The following is a 19,232-nucleotide window of genomic DNA, read 5'->3' on the forward strand; positions in this document are numbered from 1 at the left end:
ATCTCCAAAAATAAATTAAAATAATAAAATCTTGGGTAACACTTGAAATTGATAAATTTATTGTCTTATAGCTATAATATATTGGACAAATAACAATTCTGTTATGAGCAATCCTTAGATGGAGAACAAATCAAAGTGAATATAAAATAAAATAATAATCCATTTTCTTTTCCCACAGGTGTTTATTTCAGTTATCACTCAATCTTCTTTCCAAGCTCAATTAATCTTTAATAACACAATAGCAAATTGATAGAAGAAACGTATTTTTTATAGAAACCCACGTTTGGGGTTTTTACTGTACAGCTTCTATAAACTGTGTCCTCCTCACTGCTTTCTTATAGGGGTGTTCAGTTCAATGGAGGAAGTTTTGGATACGCTCCCCTTAGAGGCATGTGTGATCCTTGGATATCTGTGGGAATTGTTCAGGTTGGTAGAGGTTATACCCATTACAAGTTTGGACTTAATGAAAATTTATATACAGGCATATAATCTCTAAATTACTAAATGGAAAAAAAAATAGTAAACCTTCTTGCTTTGAAAATTTCTTACAAGCTGTAGTGGCACAGTGGTTACAATGCTCTGCCCACTGCCAGGAGTTTGATCCTGGCTGCCTCAAGGGTGCCTTCCATCTTTCTGAGTTTGGTAAAATGAGGACCCAATGTGCTGACTCTGTAAACTGTTTAGAAAGTCCTGTAAAACATCATGAAGTGATAAATAAGTCTAAGAGCTTTTGCTATTTGAACAAAGAAACTGGTTTTTTTTCAGGAAATACAATCACAGCCTTGCAAATTATTAAACTCTTTTTCTAACTCTTAGATCAGTGGTTCTCAACCTTCCCAATGCCGTGACCCTTTAATACAGTTCCTCATGTTGGGGTGACCCCAACCATAAAATTATTTTTGTTGCTACTTCACAACTGTAATTTTGCTACTGTTATGAATTGTAATGTAAATATCTGATATGCAGGATGTATTTTCATTATTACAAATTGAACATAATTAAAGCATAGTGATTAATCTGCCAATCTTGGTTTGGGAGATCAGCCAGGCTGGGATTTTCCAGTATAAAATAATCTCCTTGCATGTCTCCAGCAGCAGTTCGTGGTTTACATGTTTCACTTTATTAATTTTACTTTTTTCCCCTCCCATTCCCCCCACCTTCCCACCCAGTTTCTTTCTTTCTTTCTTTCTTTCTTTCTTTCTTTCTTTCTTTGCTTCCTTCCTTCCTTCCTTCCTTCCTTCCTTCCTTCCTTCCTTCCATTCCCACCTCCCTTTTCTTCTTTCTTTCTTTCTTTCTTTCTTTCTTTCTTTCTTTCTTTCTTTCCATTCCTCCCCTTTTCTTCTTTCTTTTTTTCCATTCCTCCCTCCCTCAATCGATTTAACACAGATTAAGAAGTTGTCCTTTAAATGGGATTTTAAACAGAGGCTTAAGATACATTGAACTGTGCTTCTGTCATGAGTGGAATTCCTCGGGACAGAAGGAATGGGTGGGAGGGGCCTGTCCTCCCCTCCGGCCTCTCCTGCCAGCCCTTCCTGGGGGCCAAAAAGCTTCTGAGCTCAGTTTAGCCCGTAGGACAGGTCTGGCGGCCGGGATGGCAAATGCAGTGTCCAAGCCCAAAGTGGCTTTAAACCCAGCATCTGCCTGGTTTAACTGCCCCACCGGTCTCCTGTTCTCCGGTTGCCTTCTAGCCCCTATGTAGGACTGAAGTTGGATGTCTGTTGGAGCCGAGGCTGATCCGCCACCCAGAAGAACCCGTCTCTCTACCCCTTCAGTGCCTCAGCCTTTCCATGGCATGGAGACCGGGCGGGGCGGCATCTGGGTTGCACTCAGAGCCAGGAGAAGGGTGCTTCATCACCCGGCACTCTTCATGCACCTGATGCTTCAGGATGCACTCCTGAGCATGGGCAACGCCAGTGGAGGTGGATAATCTTAGGCAACCCCTGTGAAAGGGTCGTTTGACCCCCAAAGGCATCATGACCCACAGGTTGAGAACCGCTGTCTTAGATATTTCATTAGAAAGTGCTTGAGCAAAGGTGTTAGCTCAATGCTAGCTGGATTCACTTTTGATTTATTGCAGACTAAAAACAAACAAAGTACTCTCTTTTCTGCAGGATCATTCCAAAGATGTTAGTTTGGTTGCATCTACAATGGCCCATGAGATCGGTCATAGTGTGGGCATGGAGCATGATGCAAATTCCTGCACTTGCAAGGGTGGCCCATGCATTATGGCTGCTTCGGGAGGGTAAGTATTCAGGGGGAAAAAAATAACGTTTTTCTAATCAAGTTATATTTAAATAGTTGTAATTAAATGTTAAAGTAAGTATGCTAAGAGCTTAAAAAATAAAATGGTCTGAGAATTACACAACAGTGGGGTTTGGCCATATATGTGTCACTTTACCATGTGTAATTAAAATTGGTTGTATTTAAAATGATAGGACTACCCTCAACAATTGAAGAGCCATCCATCAGTACTTCCTCCAAAACACAAGAGTTTAGAGAAATAGCAGAGGAAGCATAGCCAAGAAAACAAATATTAATAATTATGATAGATGGATGCATAGATAGATAGATAGATGATAGATAGATAGATAGATAGATAGATAGATAGATAGATAGATAGATAGATAGATAGATAGATAGATAGATGTCAGTAAAGACTTTCCTACAGTGGGAAGAAGTTATAAGCAAAATGGAATAAAATGATTCTGAACTAGGGAACAGGTGGAAGAAACAGATAAAGTAGCATCCTTTCTGGCCTCAGCCTTTTTTCAAGACAGGAGACACATTCTATCTCTCTCATATATTGCAGCCTGCTGAAATAAACTGGTAGCAATGTACAGGTAGTCCTTGACTGCAACCTGGTCCTTGCATCTCATGTGACCATCATGTGCAACCCTACAAGCTGTCTTCCAATATGCAAAGTCAATGAACGAAGCAGGATTCCCTTAATGACTGTGTGATTCACATAACATCTCCAGTGTTGCGCTTAACAACTTGTAATTGTACATTGAGGACTACCTGTATTTTGTTGCTGTTCCGTGGTTAGGCTTTATTTCATTAAGAAAGAAAAGGGAAGGGGAAGAGGATGGGATGGAATGGAAGGAAAGGAAAGGAGAGAAGAGGAGGAAAAAACAGGAAAGAAGTGAAGTGAAGATGTTATCAGGAATTGTCCACTGCAACCTCATGGGTGAGGTCCATGGTAGATAGTTTAAGGTTGAAGCTGTGCGGTTTAGAGGATGTAATAATGGAGTCAGATAGAGTAGTCATTGACAGGTAGGACATTGTAACAGACAATTTTGTATACTATGCTTAGGTCTGACTGCAGGCGGTGCAGTTCCAGATTGTCCAAGCCCAAAATTTCGATCCTGGTGTCATAAGGGATTCTTTTGTGAGCAGAGGAGTGGAATACTTTTCTCGTGAAATACCTCTGGTCCCACCTGATCTTATTAATGTCTGATATACAGTGTGGATTCCAGGCAGATGAGCTGTATTTGAGAATTGGTCTGGCAAACATTTTGTACGCCCTAGTTAGCACTACAATGTTGCTGGAGAAGCTTCACAAAATTAGGTTAACAACTTTTAAAGCCTGTTTGGCTGTTACAATGGGTTCCAGGGCTTGAATTGTTTGAGATGAGGTCTCCTAGGTCATTGACAGAGTGAGGGTCGTCTACAAGGTCATTTCCACCCAATTTGTATTTGGTATTCTGATTTTTATTGCCAATGTGTAGGACAGAGCATTTGTTAGTTGAGATTTGGAGTTACTAATTGCGTAACCATTCTGACACATAGCATATTTTTCGGAGTATAAGACACAACTTTTTACCAAAAAAAGAGCATGAAAATCTGGGTGCATCTTATACTACAAATGTAGCCCCACCCAATCTGCGTGTCACATTTTTGGGTGGTTCCCGGTGGCAGCGATCCTCACTTCCAGTAGGATTTTGATAGCAAGCTTTTTATCCATTTAAAACAAACCCTATCACCCTATGCATATTTAACTCAAGGGGTGGGGTGGGGTATGATTTTCATGGGGGCAGAAGTGGGACTTGGCACTGAAGGCTCCATTCCCAAGATGCCCCATCTTCCTACCTATAAATGTAGGCATTGAAAGGCTTACTTTCTTGCAGCAAGCCCAATAGAGACACAGCATTTTAGTCCTTCTTGATGCTGACATCTCATAAACACATTGCCGGGATTCCCAGCAAGCCCCCTAACCTTTTGCTGCTTCCCAAAGTGGCCTTGCTGTGAACTCCACTGCCTGGAATGCCTTCGTTTCAGATCCACTGCCTTCTGCACACCTGGTTGAAGATCCACAGGCACAGAGGCGGCGATGGTGTGTGACAATCCCCGCAGCCTGGAACAGCTGATTGGGGGTATTCCACCTGCTGTTTGCTGAAAGGACACTAGCCAGATTAATACTGATGGATGTTGGTAGGCAGAGGCAGAAACTTTTTTTCTTGTTTTACTCCCCCCAAATTAAGATGTGCCTTATACTCTGGTGCATCTTATACTCCAAAAATATGGTAGTCGAGGTCGCTTTGCAGTTCTGACACATAGTCAAGGTCGCTTTGTAAGGCAGGGGGATTGTCAGTGGTGTTAAATAATTTTACATCATCAGTGAAGAGCACACAGTTGCTTATAATATGATCGCAGAGATCATTTATGTGAAGCAAAAAGAGTGTAGTTCCTAAAATGCTGCCTTTGGGGGCACCACTGTTGACTGGTGAGGGTTTGATAAGGCACTTCCTATTTTGACTACTAGTTGCCTGTTTGACAGGAACACAGCTATCCACTTATGCAGGGATCCAAAAATGCCGTAGGAGCTTAATTTTAACAGTAGTTTGTCGTGCACCACTAAATCAAAGGCTTTGCAGAAGTCTATGTAAATTGCATATATTGCTTTATCCTGGTCAAGATATGTGATCCAAATGTTTCTGCAGAGTTGTAGATTACAAGACAACTTTTTTCCTGAAATCAAACTGCTTGTTAGAAAGCAGGTTGTTTGTCTCTAAGTGGAGGGTGATGGATTTGTTTATAATTGATTCCATGACTTTACAGGTGATGCAACACAATGAGATTGGTCTGTAATTTTCTACTGTGTTGCAGTCTCCCTTTTTAAAGATAGGTATGACCATGGCTAATGACCATAGATCGGTCAAGGAGCTGGTTCTGAAAGATGCTTCATAGGATTATGCTTAGAAGTTCAGCTAGAGCTGTGGTGGGTTTCCATTTTTTTAACTACCTGTTCGGTGGGCATGGCTTATTTTGTGGCAGTCATGTGACTGGGTGAGAGTGGCTTGGTGGTCATGTGACTGGGTGGGAGTGGCTAATTTAGCCATCCATTTAGCCAATTTAGCAATCCATTAAACAATACAGAGCAGCCCCTTTTTCTATTCTTTTTAATACTGCATGAAGTTTTTGCTTTGTTTTTTTTTTTTTTTTTACTAGGGGGGAGTAGTTGGCAATGCCTGGGAATTTCTGGGAGTTTCTTCTCTGTGTTAGAGACACCAAAATAACCAAGATGATATCAGGTGTCCTGCTGGAGCAGGAGGTTTGACTAGATGACCTCTGAGGTCCCTTCCAGCCCTGGATTGCTCTGCTGTTTCAAAGCATCCTCTGAAGCTGCATCTAGTGCCAGGTTTGTGATCCTTCCTTCCTCTCCTTTCTCTCTCTCTCCCTCCCTCCCTCTATCCATCCATCCATCCATCCATCCATCCATCCATCCATCCATCCATCTATATCTCATTAACTTTCCCTTCTCTTTTTCTCCCTTTCTTCCCTCCCTCACCTCCCATGGCCTTTCTCTTTCTTTCTTTCTTTCTTTCTTTCTTTCTTCTTTCTTTCTTTCTTTCTTTCTTTCTTATTCTTTCTCCTTTCCCTCCAGCTTTCTTTCTTTCTTTCTTTCTTTCTTTCTTTTTCCCTTCGCTTCCGTCTTTCTCCCTTCTCTCCTTCTTTCTTTCTTTCTTTCTTTCTTTCTTTCTTTCTTTCTTTCTTTCTTTCTTTTTCTTTCTCAATTCCTTCCTTCTCTCCCTCCCTCCTTCCTTCTTTCATCCTTCCTTCTTTCCTTCCCTCCCTTCTCCCTTTCTCCCTTCCTGTGATGAACCCCAGAAGGTCTTTGGTAGGAGGAAGAAAAGCAGGCGATTTGAAACTGAGAACTTGCCCATTGATCATCTGGCATTCTTAGAGTTCCACGATTGATTAGCTTAGCCTGAGCAAGGATAGCTAGTTGCACTTTCAATAAGCTCACGATGAAAGCTCCATGCCAGAGGTCTTCAAACTTGGCAACTTTAAGACTTCTGGACTGCAACAATTCTCCTGCCAGAAGAGCTGAAATCTGGGAGTTGAAGTCTACAAGTCTTAAAGTTGCCAAGTTTGAAGACCTCTGCTCCATGCCCTGGGAATCCTCAAATGGTGAGGATTTTTTTTCTTTCTCCATTGAAGACCCCCCCTCCCAGCAGCTCATTTTTGCTCCCAGGGGCTGCAAATAGGCTTGCTAAGCACCCCATGCCCTATTTGGCCTAGCAGGCCTCCCTGAAGCCCCCTGGAAGCCAAAATGGGTGCAGGAGGAGCCACCCCACTACCCTCTTTTGGGCCTAACAGGCCTGCCTAAAGCCCCTGGGAGCCATAATGGAGCTTGTGGGGGACTCCTGGAAGGTGAGGGGGAAGGTAAAATTGCGGGTTTGGTGGGGATGGTGGGGGTGGGGTGCAGCAAGCTCCGGAGGGGGGGTAGTGACACTTATATGTACAGTAGGTAGGAGGAGGCAGCTCAGCTGGGTTGCAGGGCAGGCACCATATGGCAGCTTAGTCAGGCAAGCCACCTGAGAGTTGAGGGGTGACTGGGTGGGTGGGAGAGTGGGATGAGTGATCAGGGAACCAGTTTGGGGGCATGGCAGGCCTGGATTGCTACCAGTTCAAGCAACCCAGGCCACCAAATCACTACCTGTTAGGCCGAACTGGTCCGAACTGGTAGGAACCCACTACTGAGCTAGGGTAGTGGCAGTTATCTACTGTAAAATCAGTATGCAGAAGATCGTTGCAAATAGTTGTAGCCATTGCGGTTGACAAAGAGTGAACTGAAGAACGTGTTGAAGAGGTTAGCCTTTATGGCTTCAATGTTACAGTCTTCCCCGTTTGGCCCTTTTAGGCGTGGGACAGTTTTCGAGGTTTAAGTTTGGCATTTACGAAATTATAGAAGGCTCAGGTGGATTTCCAGTGTATCAGTCCAATAAATATATTAACTTTTCCTTTGACTTAAAACATTCATTTGTTATAAAAATTACAACCCCTCCAATATAAGAAAAGAAAAAATCCAATATTTTTCCTTCAATTATATTACTGTCTGTCAGCCTCCACTTTGCTACTGCTTCGGCTGCCATTGAAACGGGGGGGGGGATGGTATTTGGGAGGGGAATTATTGTTGTGCTGGAGGAAGATTCTAGATTTGGAACTGACCACCTTACTGCACATGTGGAGGAGGAGTGTTTCCCGCCAAGGCCAACGGCCCAGCATTCCATCCTGGTGATGCCTTTCGACGTTATCTCGCACCTGACATTTGGGAGAATTATGATTGGACTGTGTATGGGATGCCAAAGGGAGGGGAATGAATTATACAATATATTATTCGCTTTCACGCCTAAATAATCAGACTTAGCTTAGCTTAGCTTCTTTTCATTTATAATTAGTAAAAGTACACTTGATTTCAACAAATGGAGTCGGGTGGTTTTCTTTCCTGATTTGTGAATGAGGAAGGGCTGACACTGTCTTTCCACAGAAAGGCTGACTAAAAATAAAAACGAAAGGCAGCACACTAGATACAAGAAGTAGCCTGAGCAACTAACATCACATGGAGTTCTGATTGAAAATTTTGTTTTGTTAAAAAAAAAGGTTAGTGGAATTAAAACTGAGGGAGCATAATCTGGCAGAAAGATAAAAGGGTACAAAGAGTTATCTTAGTTATTTTATTAGATTTAGAGAAAAATCACTGCATTTGTTCATGAATCATTTTTCCCTATCTTATAGGCTTTTGCAATGAATTCTGTATCTGTCCCAATATGGATGATGTCATGATCTTTTCTTCACCTTTACAGAGAGGAACTTGCCCTGCAGTTCAGCTCTTGCAGTTTAATGGATTATCAGGAATATATGATGATTGAGACCCCAAAATGTATTATGAACAAACCCTCAAACACAGATATTTTTCAAAATGCAGTTTGTGGAAATTCCTATGTGGAGGAGGGCGAAGAATGTGACTGTGGCTCTCCAGAGGTAAGTTCTTTTTTTTTTTTTAAAGAATAAGGATAATTCCAAGATGTTTCTCAAAAATAGGAAATCTTGCCAAATCATCTGGCTTTCTAAGTGGTATCCAAGAGGTTGGTTTGTGGGTAGCATAGGCGTACGTCCTCAATGTACATGGATGTGTGAATTGGTTTCTTGGATTTGGGAAACCAGTTGTAAAGGTAAAGACTTGATACCTTGCTACTCTGTTGGGAAGACAATGCACTTTTAAATACGACTGATTTATCACTGCAAGAATATCCTTCCCTGCTGAAAACCCTTACATTACTTCACATTATTACTTCACATTATTTGTCTCACAGTTTTCTTGAGCTGCTTCCTACAGCTTAACCTGTGGGAGCAATTGGGGCATGGCAAGCATCTCAAGAGGATACCTCATACCCATTTTCCCCCCACTCTAAAGATGAGTGGGAAGAAACGTACTTCTAGGCAGGAAAGAATCTGTTATCATAACTTTACAATAAAGGTAGTGCTAATACTCACGGTTGGTGAATATTTTCTGGCTGACTTCAAAGGCTGACATCCTGAGTAGAAATGGGATGGACTGCGCATGGGCGAGGAAGATGGCTGCCGGGTTTGCCGCTCGGCTTCTGTACTATAGTTAAAACTTGTAAAGAGTTGGATTTTGGCACTCAGGAGCTGACCCAAAGGAGGTGAGGTCGCCCGAACATCTAGCGACCCTGGGACTGGCAGCGGCAACGGAGAATTTGATCGCTCCGAGCTGCCAGCTTGAGAAGACGCCGAGCTCTGAAAGACGCTGAGCTCCGAGAAGCGCTGAGGGATATCGTCACCGCTAGCTGCTGATATTGCTGGCCGCGGGTGCCGCCGAACGCCGCCTAACATCGCGGCTCGAATGTAAGAACTGTGAGGATGGTGAGGATCGATTTGAACAAAGAGAGCTGGTGAGAGGGAGAATTTGGGAGGCGACGCAAGCACCGGAACACGTTTTTACTGCTGCTGTTGCTGGCTTGCTGCTGGCCTCCGACATTGCTGGCGACGGAGGCCGCCTAACGCCGACGAACACCGCGGCTTCAACCAAAAAAAAAAAAAGAGAACCTGTGGAGACTGCAAGACTGTAAGACTGATAAACAAAACCTGTGGAGTCTACAAACTGATAAAACAAAAAAGAGAACTGGTGAGAGAGGAAACTGGCCCCTGGGAATGAGTCGAGGGAGTGGGGGAGCGATACAGACGCCCTGGGATTAGTGCTGGCAGCGGACCGGTAAAATTTCACTCTCCGAGCTGCCAGCCTCGAAGGGACGCCAACATTCGTGGATATTGACACTGACCATCTTGGATTCTATCCTGGATTCTATTTCTGACGCCTTGGGGCCTTAAGAACACCGAGCCCGATCGCTGAATAGAACGTCCCCCCCTCTCCCCTTCCACCAGAGACAAGCATTCTCCCTCCCCCCTATGACTCTTTGATCTGGAAATGATATTAAGGGGGATGGTTGGAATGAACTTAGCCACCAAACTTTTCCCACCATGGTTAACCTCCTGGTTTTCACTACTGCAGCTGCTACCCAAACTCACCCTGTCTCCCAGCCCCCCCCTCCTTGGACTATATTGAACTCTTTAGAGGAGCCCCCCTCAAGGTGTGACCCCCCCTCAGGAGAGGGTGGAAGGCACCTTTGGACTATTATAAATCTAGTACGGACTCTGTGAACCTGCGCAATTTTTCTAATTTTATTTTTAAATAGGTATGTTGAGTGCATGGGATTGTATGGGATGGTATGAATGATCTCACTTTTTATTATTAATATTGCTGTATTTGTGTTTTAACTTTTTGTGAGGACTGTCTGTGTGAGAGTTTGGGTATGACTGATTCGGAGGACCTGGCGGGGTATGCGGGGGTCACCGGGGTGGTTGGGGGAACTACATCCACGGGAGAGGGTCGGGGCATTGCGGTCACAACAGGGAGAGGCAGATATGGCGGGGAATTTAGGGAAGGCCATTACCGGGGAAGGAGGACTCGCTATATCACAGAGATCCCTCCTTCTGGCCCTAGGAGTCCCACTCCAAGGTCAGATGGCGTGAGTAATCAGGACCCTGGTCTCAGGCTGCTGTCGCTAAATGCCAGGTCTGTTGTTCATAAGGCTCCCCTCGTCCGGGACTTGATTTTAGACGAGGGGGCAGACCTGGCATGTATTACTGAGACATGGCTGGGCACGGAGGGAGGAGTCCCCCTCGTAGAGATGTGCCCAGATGGATTTTAGGTGCTTCATCAGCCGAGAGCCCAGGGAAGGGGTGGCGGTGTGGCTATTGTAGTCCGGGAGTCTTTAGCACCTCGTAGGATCCCTGCTCCGGAGCTTGTCGGGTGTGAGTCCCTACTGGTGAAGCTGGACCTCAAGGGTCAAGTGGGTTTGCTGCTAACGTACCTGCCTCCCAACTGCGTTGCAGCAGCCCTCCCCTCGCTCCTCGAGTCAGTAGCCGAGCTAGCAATTGAGTTCCCTAGGCTTATGGTTCTGGGGGACTTCAATTTGCCTTCACTCGGTGAACACTCTGACGGAGCGCAGGAGTTCATGGCTTCCATGACAGCCATGGGCTTGACCCAGGTAATTCGAGGCCCAACCCACTCAGCGGGTCACACACTCGACCTCGTATTCCTCTCGGAGCAGTGGAGTTATGATCTTGGTCTGAGGGGTAATGAGACCATACCCCTGTCGTGGTCAGACCACCGCCTACTGAGGCTAGACTTCCGGAGGCCAAACCCCCACTGTAGGGAGGAGGAACCGACCAGGTGGTTCCGCCCCAGGCGACTTATGGACCCTGTAAGGTTCCAGACGGAGCTTGGGGTTATTCCTGATACTCTCGCCCACAGTTCGGCGGAGACTCTTGCTGCTGCCTGGCACTCGGCAGCATCAGAGTCTCTGGACCGGATTGCGCCACTACGGCCCCTCCGGGTCAGCGGCTCCCGGAGGCCTCCTTGGTTCACCGAGGAGCTCCGGGAGATAAAGCGCCGGAGGAGATGCCTAGAGCACTTGTGGAGATCTGATAGGTCCGAATCGAACCGGGCACTTTTGACAGCATGCACCAAGGAATACATTCGGGCATTAAGAACAGCTAAAAGAACACACATTGCCACCTTGGTAGCGTCCGCCGAGTCCCGCCCAGCCGCCCTGTTTAGGATAACCCGCTCCCTCCTAAACAGGAGGGAGATGGGGGACCCCTTACAGGGTAAGGCTGAGGAGTATGTTCAGTTCTTGGCGGACAAAGTTGCTCGGTTTCGGTCGGACCTGGACTCCACCCCCGCAGATCCAGCCGAGACACAAGGGAATGACTTGGCAGACCATCTCTGGGTTGAGTTTCAGGATGTTGCCTCTGGGGATGTGGACAAGGCTATGCGAGCTGTGAGTGCCTCCACCTGTATACTGGACCCGTGTCCCTCCTGGCTGATTGCCAACAGCAGTGAGGTGACACGAGGCTGGATCCAGGTGGTTGTTACCGCCTCTCTTCGGGAGGGGCACTTCCCCGCCACACTCAAGGCGGCGGTGGTGAGACCCCTCCTGAAGAAACCATCCTTGGATCCAGCCGTTCTTAATAACTACCACCCAGTCTCCAACCTCCCCTTCGTGGGGAAGGTTGTTGAGAAGGTGGTGGCCTTCCAGCTTCAGCGTACCTTGGAGGAAGCTAACTATCTTGAACCCTTCCAGTCCAGCTTCAGGCCCGGTTACAGCACATAAACCGCTTTGGTCGCATTGACCGATGATCTCTGGAGAGCCAGAGATGGAGGCCACGCGTCCATCCTGGTCCTCCTTGACCTCTCAGCAGCTTTCGATACCATCGACCATGGTATCCTTCTGCGACGAGTGCGGGAGGTGGGGGTGGGCGGCACTGTTCTGCAGTGGTTCTCCTCCTACCTCTCGGACAGGTCGCAGTCAGTGTTGGTGGGGGGGCAGAGATCGTCTCCGAGGCCCCTAACTTATGGGGTGCCGCAGGGTTCGGTCTTATCCCCCCTACTATTTAACATATACATGGAACCGCTGGGCGAGATCATTCGGAGGCACGGGATAAAATACCATCAATACGCGGACGATACACAGTTGTATCTGTCCGCCCCGTGCCAACTCAATGAAGTGGTGGACGTGATGAACCGGGGTCTTGAGGCTGTTAAAGACTGGATGAGAGCTAACAAACTGGTACTCAACCCGGACAAGACCGAGTGGCTGTTGTGTTTTCCTCCCAACAATTTGGCCAACATTCCATCACTCAGGCTGGGGGGTCAAAATTTATACCCCTCAGACAGGGTCCACAACTTGGGAGTCCTCCTGGACCCACAGCTGAGTTTTGACCATCACTTGTCAGCTGTGACCAGGGGGGCATTTGCCCAGGTTCGCCTGGTGCGCCAGTTGCGGCCCTACCTGAACCGGGAGGCCCTCACAACAGTCACTCGAGCCCTTGTGATCTCTAGGCTGGAATACTGCAATGTGCTCTACATGGGGCTGCCCTTGAAGAGCATCCGGCGACTTCAGCTAGTCCAGAATGCAGCCGCGCGAGTGATTGTGGACGCACCACGGTTCGCCCACATAACACCGATCCTCCGTGAGCTGCGCTGGCTACCTGTTGATCTCCGGGTGCACTTCAAGGTCCTACTTACCATTCATAAAGCGCTCCATGGTAGTGGATCTGGCTATTTGAGAGACCGCCTTCTGCCAATTACCTCCCTTCGTCCCATCAGATCGCATAGAGTAGGCCTCCTCCGAATGCCATCCGCCAGTCAGTGCCGACTGGCGACTACGCGGAGGAGAGCCTTCTCAGTTGCCGCCCCGACGCTATGGAACAATCTCCCCGTGGAGATCCGCACCCTCACCACCGTCCAGGCCTTCCACACAGCCCTCAAGATCTGGCTATCCCGTCAGGCCTGGGGATAGGACTTTACTCTCGCCCCTCCCGAATGTTGAGAGAATGTTTTACCGCTAATTATTTTTACTCACATTTTCTTTTTGTGTTTTGTCCTGCACTCCCCTCCCCTATTATTGTAAGCCGCCCTGAGTCCCCTCAGGGAAAAGGGCGGCCTATAAATGTTTAATAAAAGTAAAAAAAAAGTAAAATTAAAAAAGAAAATGGCTCAGAATAAGGAAGAGATTTGGATGGCAGGTTATAAAGGTTTTACAATCAGGAGGTGAGGATATTTTTATTTGATTTATTCTTTTCACATAGGAAATATCAGATAAGCAGATTTCATGTAGCTATGCCATCTTCTGTTTGCAATAACAAACCCCAGGCTGCTCTTTGTCACATTCTTTGCCAGCATGGACCCATAAAAGGAAACACATGACAGAAATATCCTTTTCCCTCTTCAAAAGAGACCAATTAAAAGAGACCAGGAAGTAAAGCCTATTATGTCATTTCATATGTTTTGATTTTCAGGAATGTGCAAACGAGTGCTGTGACCCTACAAACTGTAAACTGAAACCTGGAGCAAAGTGTGCAGAAGGGGCATGTTGTGAGAAGTGCCAGGTAAGGCTTTTATATTTACAACACTAAGAAGGATTTTACCTAACTCCTTACTACTAATATGAAAATGTGATCTCTCTGCTTACTATGATGAAAAGCATTTTAATTCTATTCCCATCTCTTCTTCCAGTTTAACCCTTATGAAAATATCCATAGGGAGGACAGTTTAACAAGATTTTAGCATTGTCTCAGTCTAAAATGCATTCCTTTGGCATCTTAAACCACACCTGTGAAAATAATTCATATCCTTCTTTGACTGAGTTTGTATGAAAACCCAATTTAAATAAAGGTGGGCAAAGTTTAGGAATGATGTCCTAACTCAGTTTCCTGACTTTCTGGAAGGTTCTAAGAGGTCTCTGGTAATGCTTTGACATTTTTCTTTCTGAGATTTTAAAGGCAGAAATTGATTCAGGAAACTTTTAGGGGTCAAACTGCTTCTTTTACAACCCTTAAGTTCCCCATCTGCTCTCTACAGCCCTCAATTCAGCTATTTTGGTGGCACCTTCTGAAGGGGCAGGAGGACCATGAAGAGAGAGGTGCAAGTTTCTCTTTCCTTCTTTATGGGATCCCAGTTGACTCTGTAATAAACTTGTTCAGCAGAGGGGCCAAAAACCTATTATTATACTTCCATCATAGCAACAGAAATCAGCCACCTATTTTTCAGCACATGACATGAAAATTCTATGAATGCTTCTGCCCATGTAAGGAAATGAAAATATACCATGCGCACGTTCATCAATTAATGTTTTGCTGATTTTCATGAGAGCCAATTGAGTTTTCATTGATGTTCATGGTCAGCCAACACGTAGCATTTGCATCTCATGGTGATCATTTTCTCATCACAAATAAGGCTGGGACCTCTGGGCATTATACACAGTGTCTTAATTCATGGAGCCCATCTGTAACATAGCAGGGATGCCTTGCTTGGTAATCCTCAAGACAGATGAAGAGGAAACTGTGAAACCTGATGTGAATTGTGGTTTAGCTCTTTTAGCCCTAAGGAGTTATAGCTGGAAGTGATTTTCATTTTCACTCACAGATTAAGAAAGCAGGAGCAGAATGCCGGGAGGCAAGAGATGACTGTGACTTACCTGAACTCTGCACAGGAAAATCTGCTCAGTGTCCCATAGATCGCTTTCAAAAGAATGGGCACCCATGCCAAAACAACCAAGGTTACTGCTTCAGGGGGAACTGCCCCACTTTGGCAAACCAATGTATTTCTCTCTGGGGGCCTGGTAAGTCAACTTTAGGATTTCAGAATTATGGCATTGCATAAAAAAAGTTAGATAATCTTTACTATTGAACAATTAGCCATAATAAATGATTCATTTCTGTTGTTTTTTGTCTATGTGTGCAAGTGGCATAATTTTCCAATATTTTTATGGAGGGGTTAGAGCTCAGTCCTCCAGATCTTTTGGTTTAGGTCCAATCATCTCTAGAGAACCTGGCCAATGGTGCAGCTAGAGAGATGGGCTTCGGCCAAATTTTTTTTTTTTTTTTGGGGGGGGGGGGGTTCTTACTACATTTCCAATTTGGACAAAGATCTGAGAGAATATGTATGTGAACTGTAGCTGTGTATATGCCATTAATATACTGCCATGTTGTACAGCTCAAAATCATTGCCCAATATTCTTTGTCACAATGGGCATTGTGAAGTAAGTCAACATTCCTGGAAAAGCACAAAGAATAACACCAAGAACCTCTCATATGGTTAAAGTTTTATCCATATTCCCTTGTTTTTCTAAGAGTTAATTAGGGTTACTGTTTGATCCATCACTTTCTGCTTTTCTCAATCAGAGATAATAGAGATTGAATATGGGATTGTCTGCTAAGAATATTAAACCTCTGTGATATAAATTTTATTTGCATCTGGTTTAATAAAACAGGCATTGAGGATGTGATTCTTGCCACTGATCGCTCAGGATTTTAATGGCAGTCTGTTCCCAAATGAAACTGAAAACAAGTTCCTCCTTTTCAAATAAAAGAGATATTTTTCTGGGAATGGGAAACAGGGAGATGTATATTGATCTTAGATGGGTGGTGCAGTGAGGTGTTGCATATAGATTATAGAATGTCTCAAATAGAATTTTAATTAGAAGGTTCAGGTGGCAACTGGGGATGATTGGGAATCCTGCTGTCATGTGACAACTCAGGTCTTGTTCTTGGCTCCTCACTCCTCTCTTACAGATGCAAAAGTGGCTCCAGATGAATGTTTTGAGAATAACGGGAATGGCGATATATATGGCTACTGCAGAAAGGAAAACGATACAAACATTCCATGTGAACCAGAGTAAGCACTCTAAATTATTTCCCGCTATGATAATGATACAATCGAAGAATAATATAAGAAATGTTTTCAGGTCCACATCTGTAGGAAGCTAATTCTATCACCCACTAAAACAACAGACGTGTGAGCAAATTTCTGAATGACTAATTTTCCTGTGTTTTCCACCTTCAAGAAAAAAGAGCGCAAGTGGGCTATATTAGGAGGCTTTGTTTTTAAAAGATTGAGTGAGAAAAAAAAGATAGTCCTTGGCTTATATCCATTTGTTTAGTTACTATTCCGAGTTAGAACACCACTGAAAGAAGTGACTTACCACTGGTCCTTGTACTTAGGACTGTCACAATATTCCTATATTCAGGTAAAAGAAATTTGGGCAATTGGTAACCAACGTATTTATGAGGGCTGAAGAACCATCTTAGCCCTTTGGGACTAATCCACCCTAGTCCTTCTTGTTTCAGATCCAGTCAGCCAAACCCTTCAGCTGGCAGGGTCCAAGAGAAGAGCCTTTTCTTCTGCCCCCCCACCCCACCCCGCATTCTTGCATCAGAGGTGAGGTCTGCCCCCACAGTTCTGGCCTAATGGAATAACCCATAAGCGGGACTCTGCCCCTTGGTCTACGGCCTGACATGGGACTGCTACATTGGGGCTGGCTGACCAGATAGAGAAGATTCTTGTCCCAACCTGCCCATCATCTTGATTTTTAAGTTTTCATATTTTATTCTAATTTTAATTCCCTTTTTTAAACACTTTTTGACCTTTTATTATATTGAAAGCTGCCCAGAGTCTTTGTATTAGTGAGAAAGGTGCCTTGCAAATTAATTAATTAATTAATTAATTAATTAATTAATTAAACTGTTTGCAAATGAGAAAGGAACAGATCTCTCATTGATGAATTCTTGTTAATGAAAAAAAATTGACTTTTCCAGGAATATAAAATGTGGCAGACTCTACTGCACAGATGGTACAAAGACACCTTCAGTTGGAGAAAATATCTCATTTGGTTCGTGCAAAGTCAGCTATCATGAAGTACTAGAAAATATTGGAATGGTTGATCCAATAACGAAATGTGGAGAAGGAATGGTTAGTAAAAGATTACCTCTAATTTGTGTGCCCTAAAGTCTGATTCCAAGGGGTGATCACTAAAATAATTTTGGAATGGATCATTTTGACAGCTAGTCTCGATTTTCCACACTTCTGTGAATCTAAGTAGAAGAAGAATATCCATCTAGCCTTCTTTTTGTTTTTGTTTTGTTGTTTTGTTTTCCTTCAAACAACAACTACAACAAATAAGTTGAATGTCTGTTTTTTTTTTCTTCTAAGAACAAAGTGCCTGGCCTTCTTGGAGCCTTGTATTTCTCCCTTGCAGCACTTTCTGGACAGAGACAGTCCTTTCTCTTCACTTGTAGGGAAGGTGGAAGAGAGAAATGCGAAAATCACGGCATAGCTGGTTGTAATCCAAAGGTCACCAGTTCAATGCAGCCACTTAGAAGTGGTGAAGCAATTTGAAAGCTTATCTTAAAGGATCAGGAATCATTACTTTTTATAAAGTATAGTATAAATATATAATACACAATATATAAACTGAACAAAGATTATTGAATATCTTGGTTTTATTTAGTTGTGTAGGAAAGAATTGTCTTACTGTATTGATAATCTTTGACTTTGACTTTCAGGTCTGCGACCTCGGAGAGTGCATTGACATAAATACAGTCTTTGGGTGAACAATTAGCTTCTCTCAAATGTGATTTTGGAGATCCTCCTTCCAGAAGTCTTCCTTCAAGTCCAAAGGAACCATTTACTTTCATTCTAATCATCAATCACTCTTAGCTCCTTGATGGCATCTAAAATATTTCTTCTCCCTATTTAATCTAACTCTCTTTTGCTGTAATTAAATCTTTTTCCTGCCATAGAGCTCCAGGGGCATGTCCAACATCAAAGGCATATTTAATGTCAATTGGTCATTTTGTCCTTTGCCAATTGCAAATCATGTTTTATTTCAACATGCCTTTTGAGCTGGAGTATCCAAAGGCAATGCTTCTTGTTGCAAAATTTCATGCTGATTCCAAGATGTAACTGCTTTCATCAATAAACAATTCTAATGCTGCATTTTATAAAGGTTGATATTTCAAATCTTCAGAAGTAAACCACAACAAGAATTTGCATGCAATCATGAGATGGTAAAACATCAGGTGAATTATCTTCTGGCATTAAAGAGGCTGGATTTATTTTATTCACTCACCCGTAAAGTTCAAAAGGTTGATAGCATTTTGTTCGTATTGTTTTAAAAAGAGCCCCTAACAATAAATAATCCACATATGGCAATATTTCTTCCTGGTTTGGATGGGGAAGGGTTTCCATCTAAGTAGCTCAGAAGCAAAAGCAAAAGCGAAAAAAGCGAAAGTTAGAATATTTTGGACATGTGATGCCACACCCAGAAAAATACAACATCCTTCACTTAATCCCCCAGGGAAAGATTGAAGGCAAACGAGGTCCAGGAAGAAGAAGAACTTCATGGCTTCAGAATCTAAGGGACTGGTTTGGACAAAAGTCAGCAGAACTGGAGGAGGAGGAGGAGGAGGAGGAGGAGGAGGAGGAGGAGGAGGAGGAGGAGGAGGAGGAGGAGGAGGAGGAGGAGGAGGAGGAGGGGGAGGAGATAATCAGAAACAGGAGCTTCATCGAAAACGGGCTATTTTCAAAGTCTTGGGTTAAGAAAGTCCAGTGCAGCTGAGTCCCCACCACTTGTTCCTTCTCAGACCACTGAAAAGCAAACAACCTATGGCTAACTGCTTAAAGGTGAAAAGAGAGGAAGGCATCCTTGAAGTGCAATAGAATAAACCAAGAAAAATCAAGGTGAAGTCAGACAGCAAAGTATAAGGATTTGGCACTGTACAGTGAATGGTCACTGTGAGTAAACTGACCCACCAGTTTTTTTATTCTAATTTTTATTTTGTTCAAATGAAAGTTTATAGTTTTTCTGCCCTTTGCGAAACATCCCTCCTGCTTTTAAACTAGTATATTTATTTGCAAATTTTTGATCTATTTTCTATATATGATATTAATTACAAAATTGTTAACAGGAAGAATAATAAAAAAGACAAAATTAATGTTCTAAATCCTTCTATTAACAAACTGTTGAAATCGAGTTGTAGTAGGTTTGCCATGGGATCCTATCTATTTCTCCCAAAAGTTGAAA

At 43.8% G+C, this 19,232-nt stretch overlaps 1 pseudogene; it reads left to right on the forward strand.

Moving 5' to 3' along the window:
- LOC116517074 overlaps window positions 1-17,760 on the forward strand; it is a 44,841-nt pseudogene extending 27,081 nt beyond the window's left edge.
- The last annotated feature ends 1,472 nt before the right edge of the window (window positions 17,761-19,232 follow it).

Source organism: Thamnophis elegans, chromosome 13 (genome assembly GCF_009769535.1).
Source record: "Thamnophis elegans isolate rThaEle1 chromosome 13, rThaEle1.pri, whole genome shotgun sequence".
Classification (NCBI taxonomy): Eukaryota; Metazoa; Chordata; class Lepidosauria; order Squamata; family Colubridae; genus Thamnophis; species Thamnophis elegans.